This window comes from Camponotus floridanus, unplaced genomic scaffold (genome assembly GCF_003227725.1).
Source record: "Camponotus floridanus strain SB8 unplaced genomic scaffold, Cflo_v7.5 scaffold16, whole genome shotgun sequence".
Lineage (NCBI taxonomy): Eukaryota > Metazoa > Arthropoda > Insecta > Hymenoptera > Formicidae > Camponotus > Camponotus floridanus.
Genome location: NW_020229281.1, coordinates 1,740,817 through 1,747,895, shown reverse-complemented (window position 1 = coordinate 1,747,895; position 7,079 = coordinate 1,740,817).

Genomic DNA, 7,079 nt, shown 5'->3' with positions numbered 1-7,079 from the left:
AGATTAATAAATTTTCTAATTTTTAAAATAAAGTAACAGAATCTTGATGAATATAAAAAACTATTTTAAAACAAAATCTGAATTTCTTCACTCTTTTTTCCATTTTTATTTTTCTCTTGCAAATATTTAAGGAATATATGAATAATAAAACAGAATATAAATTTCTCTTTCACTAGTAAATAAATCTAAATTCGTTTCAAAAACAATTCGATATTAATAAAAAAAAAACGACATTATTAATAGCAATGATGTAATATATAATTCGTCAGGAAAGCATAAAATGAAAAAAAAAAGAGAATCAGATTTTAAATCAATGAATCTAAAATATATCACTTCTCATTAGAAAAACTTGTCGTACAAGAGATTTAAAAGCGAAGGAAAAGTATAAAGTGGTTCGTGAGCCGCACTGGAGGCCAACTTTCTTTCTAAGTTTAATACTAATGAACTACGCGAATGCCCGAACGAGGATATGAATACCGAATGAACGAATGAACACGTGATTGCACGAATGACTGCAATGAGATGAAATATAAGAAGTGATAGTAATTTCAAAAAAATTGTGCAAGTATCGTTAGATTCTTTTACATGTTTGATGGTGAAATAGGGGAATTTATAGACGAACAAATGGATATATGTCAGGAAGATTACCCAGAGTATTGAGTATTTCAGAGCTTTTTCGCCAATAATTCCGAATATAGGTCACGTTATTTAGCTAATAAGTAAGATAATAATTGGTGGCACCTCCTCTCGAAAGTATCTTGATAAGAAGAGAAGATGTACTTTATACAAAAGCTTTATACGCGATTCTCTCAATCTTGTAATTGGAAAATCAATCATACTCTACTTGTCAATTATTCTATTCAATAACTTTAATTATTCAAACAATTTGACATTTCACCGTTTAAAATAAAAGTTTTTAAATATTAAATTAAATTTTAAATATTAAATTTGAATTTTAAAAATATTAAATATTACATATAAAAATATCACCGATATTTTAGAATAATCATTTTCTTATTACTTTGATTTAATGAATTAATATGTTATATATATATATATATATATATATATATATATGTTTATAATTATTTTAATCATTATATGTATATATATATATATATATATATATATATATATATATATATATTCTTGAAGTATTTGAAATATTTTTATTACCATTCAATATTAACGATAGAAAAGGACATTTGTGATTTTTCTATATCACAATGTATAATTATTAAATTAGTACAATAAATTGATTGATTGCATTCTTGCATTCTAACGAACTTCTTAACACATATTTGTCTTGTATTTACATACAATGGATTGATTTAAAGATCTGAGAATATAACTGTGATTTCTCAGTTCACATTAAAATGATTTTTTAAATGATTATATATCTTTATATTTTATTATAAATTATGAAATTATTTATCTTTTTCGGTCTACAAGTTTCTCTTTGTTTTATAGCACAATCTTCCTTTCGTATTAACAAAAAAAAATCAAACTCAAATAAAAACTATTTCAATTTTTAAATTATTACTTTAATCACTCTTCGAGAATATTCCAATTTTTTCATTATTAAAGTTGAATTTTTAAAAATTTCAGTTCGTTAACATTTTTGGCCGTCATGTGAGATAAGACATTTATTTAATTACTTTTGATGTCTCGAATTTTTTATTAGGACAAAAATTTGACTTTAAAATGGCCAAGAGTTTGTCAATTAATTCGTTAGCTACGTTAGGCTTGCGATTTAAATTTATATCTATGTACACTATATAATGTATATTATGTGTGAGTTACATAATTAATAGAACACAGTATTGCTTTGATTTAAAGAAATTAAAGGAAGAAAAGGAAGAAAACAAATTTGTACAAATTTTATTTCTTAATCTATAAAAAAATTGTAAGGGATATTGACGTCACAAACTTATGGCAAGTATAAAGATAACGAATGCTGGGGGTTTAGGTATTATTTGCAGTATTTGATCAAAAGTGAATAATATATAAGGTTATTACATATTTAGCATTTGATATCAAGAGTGAACAAAATTATCTTAACATTACCTTAAATAACACTACCGTATAAGTTTGTACATTTCTGAAACGAACTATCTGCTTCTTGAATAATTTTGTATGTATAAGTTAAAATGTGTCTCGTTAGCAAGATATATATAAATTATAATTCTATCTTTCGTTATAATTACCATGTTTCAAGCGGAAATTAATAGAAATACGAGTTTTAATTTTTTAATATTAAAATTGAAAAAAAATTAAATATCATACTATATCATAATTTGTACTTTTTATTCATTCTGTGTAACATAAATATAACTGAGAATAATTTTTTGTTAGAAAACGTTTATCAATGCTTGAAAAAATTAAAGATCAAAATCGAATGTTCATGTATGAGGATAAATAATATTTTTTAGGAATATATAAATTTCTCGCATTTTTAATAACATCTAACAATATCATTTTTTGCGACTTTTTAATTTTAATTCTTAAAATTTTCTCTTTTCTCGAGATTAAGCGGAAAACAGAGAATCACACCTTATTATATATGTTTTTACGAATATGAAATTTAATTTGCGAAAAAAAAATCGCATTTACTTTCAACGATAAATATGCAGCTCTTTCTTGTTTTTACAGAGTCAAAGGCAACAATCGCGTATTCAGGAATACCGTTTATCGTCAAGTGAGAAGTAACACGTCGAAGGAAATATGTCACGCGCGGTGTGAGATGCCGGGATACAACGGAGGTATACGGACGACGCTGATCGAAGGGGTAAGTAATTAAAATGGAATCCGACCGGATCGTAACCGCCCGAGGGGGAGGGGAGGCGGAAAGGGGGTGACTACGACGTGCGTAGAACATGTTGAATTGAACTGCGATTACAATTCCAGAATGCTGGCGAATAGGTCGAAAAGCCGTTATATCCGCGCGCGCGGGTCAACTGCCGTCCCCCGGTTTACTCCTCCACTTCTATCCGTTTCCTAGCGTCATCCCCTACCTTACCCCAATATCCGTGCCATCCCCTTTCCTCGATTTCTCCCCGCTTCGCTTCTCTCTCACCCCGTCGTCAGCCACGGCACTGGAATTCGAATTGTAATTTCTAACCGCGCGACTACGCACGAGCCATTACCTTGCCGTTCGAAATTCGTAAACGGATTGCGGATTCCCGGACTTCCACGCGGCTCGTACTAAGAATTCACCCCGTATAGAGGTAGATTCTTCGCGTCGAATATGCATGATACGTGCCGCCGCTGTTCTTCGTTCGACTCACCTTGTATCATTTCGAGTTGTATCGATGTGGTATCTTCTCGTACTTGCATCATTGCTCACGTCAAAATGTTTTCGTTATATCAACTGTGCTCAAATCCTTCCCAATTCTCATCATAAAATTAATAACATCGTTTTGTTCATGTTATATTATATTGTGAATGCACTGAGAAAAAATATGATTGCATTAATTAGAAATTTGGTAGATCCAATCAGTATGTCTGTTGCAAAATGGACGAGTTCCTTTAGAAATTATCAGATGAGTATGATTAATTTATTCCTGTTAAATTGATCAAATTTTCTTTCTCTCTAATAATAGTAAATTTACAAAAAAAAATGGCATCCCTCTGTCTATGTTTAATTAATATAACAAGAAGTACTATAGATCCAACTAGAAAATACTAACCAAATCCTTGTAGTAAAGTTTATTAAACGTTCTATTTATAAAAAATATCGAATAAATAATATCGAATCTTATTATGATAACTAGTGAATACTACTTGGTTTAATCAAAATGTCTTCTATTAGAGACATCCTATTGATACAATCAAATGATTTTCTCAGTGTCATTTTTCTCAATTTATAAACTTTGACATTTTAATCTTTAATTTCCGCTTTAAATATTTTTCTTTCAATTTAATGTGTCTATTAATAACATTTCTTGTTCTATAAATGATACGCTGATGTAAAGAAAATATCTTTTGCTTTGTTTTTTGAATGACTTAGCACGATAGAAATTATTTCCTTAACGAATGTCTCACCCAAGACGTAGATTTAGCTGTTTTGTTACGCAATATTTAAGAAAACCGTTCCACAGTTAGATACTTTCGCACAAACTCAGCGATAATTTCGATATTATTAGAAATAATTTGTTCGCGCTATTTCGGGGAACAAATATAGAGTGTGGCTGGGAAAAGACGCGCTAACTTCTTTTGATATCAAATATAGAACTTTCATCGTGCGAGAACGTTTCTACTTTTTTCTCTACATCATAATCGAGATAACGAATTCTCTTGAGGGAGCAAAATTATATCGACTATTTCATCGTACGTGACATCTAGTAATTCCGCGCACATCTTGTGAACATCTGTCTCTTCGCTTCTCTTGCATTTTTTGCTCGTTGATTTCTATTAGAAAAATTTCTATTGCACGTTTCTTTTCTGGTATCTTGAAAAATAATTAACAAAGTTAAATTTCGCACAGGTAATTTCTCAATTTTTCATTGTGCTTTAGCATTTTCTAATAAGATAATTAAAAAATTTTAAGCCTTATTTAAAGTTTTAATTTTTTAATCAGTTAGCGAAAATTTTCTATTCCATTTAATAAAGACTTCTTAATTTCAATCTAAAATTTCGCTGCAAGATTCCCTCGAAAAATTAATAAAAAAATTTTGACGGGTCAATTTATACTTATCCACGTGATAATATCCGCGAGTACTTTTCGGCGATTCTCTCGAGGGGAAAAGAACACTTTGACAATGCGGCTGAACGAAGGGGAGGAGGACATTGGAGAAAAGAGAGGCATGAATGAATGAAGTCGACGGAAATGCCTGGCGAAGCGGCTGCTCGCCATGGACCGTACCTATTATGAAGTAAAAGAGACCAACGCAGAGAGAAAGAGCGAGTCCGAAAGTAAATTTAATTCATAATCTGCTGCAATGCCTACTCTTGCCAACAACTCGGCTCTCATCAAGGTTTCATTGAAGTTTTTCTTTCTCTCCGGCCACCGCAAAAACTCGCTCTCCGAACATATAAACTGTAAGCAACATTCATCATGGCAATTATTCGTTTTCCAAAATAATATGTAACGTTATTATTCTGGAAATATCGCAAAGAGATAGAAATATGAAGAGATCAAAATTTCGTGTATAATTTATGTACGCTTATTTTAATATTTTTTTAATATTTTAATATTTTTTTGGGGGTGAACAGTCTTGTAAATTTCATGGCAAATTTTTGATTCATCATGGCAATTATTCGTTTTCCAAAATAATATGTAACGTTATTATTCTGGAAATATCGCAAAGAGATAGAAATATGAAGAGATCAAAATTTCGTGTATAATTTATGTACGCTTATTTTAATATTTTTTTAATATTTTAATATTTTTTTGGGGGTGAACAGTCTTGTAAATTTCATGGCAAATTTTTGATTCATCATGGCAATTATTCGTTTTCCAAAATAATATGTAACGTTATTATTCTGGAAATATCGCAAAGAGATAGAAATATGAAGAGATCAAAATTTCGGGTATAATTTATGTACGCTTATTTTAATATTTATTTTGGGGTGAACAGTCTTGTAAATTTCATGTCAAATTTTTGATTCATCAATGTTAAATATATATTCTCTTCATGAATTAAAAATTAGATAACACGACAAGGTTCTATATTAGAAGTTAAATACTTTGCAATTTTAATCAATATTTTCAAAAATGTTCTCATATATCTTAGTGACGTGTAACGCGAGGATAGCTTGAGAGCTGAATAAACGAGCCGTGTCGATTAAACGCCGTTAAACTTCCGCCCGTCAAACAATCTCGTCCTCTAATTTTCGAACGAGAAATAGCGTCGTTTTAATTAGCGATTGCCGGGCTTACGGGCTTATAAACTGTTAGTAACTTGTCGGCGGGGAAACGTATGACGTGTTACGCGTATAGCCGGCCCGAGACGGGCCGCACGCGGAATTAATCCCACGGTTAGTATGCCGACCGGCGAATCGCGGCTTGTGTTACAATGTCAGCGACAATAGACGGCGAAGTATTGTGTAAAGGTTGACACATACTCCCTCTCGATCTTCTAGCGCGATCCGGTTATCTCAGCTACACCGACGTATCCGACGTTGTTGAACTTTCGTGCCGCTCCTTCACCTCCTGTCCTCGTTTCCATCCTCACCACCCACGGCTGGAGCACATAAACACATAGTCGGCCTGAGATTTAATCCATCGATGGTAGATAGCGTCTCACTCTGCGGATTCACGCCCAAATATTACGAACAGCGGCCCAGCATCGTTTCCTCGCCGAATGTTGCTTCCCTTTTCTCCCTTCTCTCCCCTCTGTCCCTAATTCAGTCTGTATTTAGCTTACCCGCGGCAAACAGAATCGCGGGTCGAGGGATGAAACGTTTTCGGAGCTCCTCCATAAGCACGTAGACTTAGATGTTTAATTAGGATAAAGAACTGAGATCAAATAATGATAAACAAATCAGATAATTTAGTAGCGGAAACCCTCTTGCGTTTGTGGCAATAGTTGAAAAAAAATCTGTAAAATCTCTTGATAAAAATATCTTGACTCTTTATTCTCCGTCGAGGCAATCGACAATATTCTATCTGCTTCCACTCTCTTTCTCGCGTTACTATAATATTAATATAATGGGTCGTAACGAGAGCGAGATAGATTATAAATTAAGAAATATAATTTGCAATTTTTTTTTCTTTCTTATTATATGCTGTTTCATGTAGAGAGAGCAGATTTTATATTCATTGAAAAAAGGGCGAGATGAGAGGGATTCTGAACGAGAAGAAAAACGCGATTTGTAGAGTTTTTACGTAACCCCTTGTTTTATTACATACGTCGAGAATATTCATAAGAACTTCTCGTTTCTTCTTGTTCTCTTGTAAATAACAACATTCAACTCAACGTCGCAAAGCATATCGTAATATATTATATAACATATATATATATATATGTACTCAATATAGTCCCCCATAATTCGTATATATACATACATATATATATGTATATATAAATATATATATACAGGGTGTCAGGGCAATCTCTTCCCCGAAAAAAGCTCTT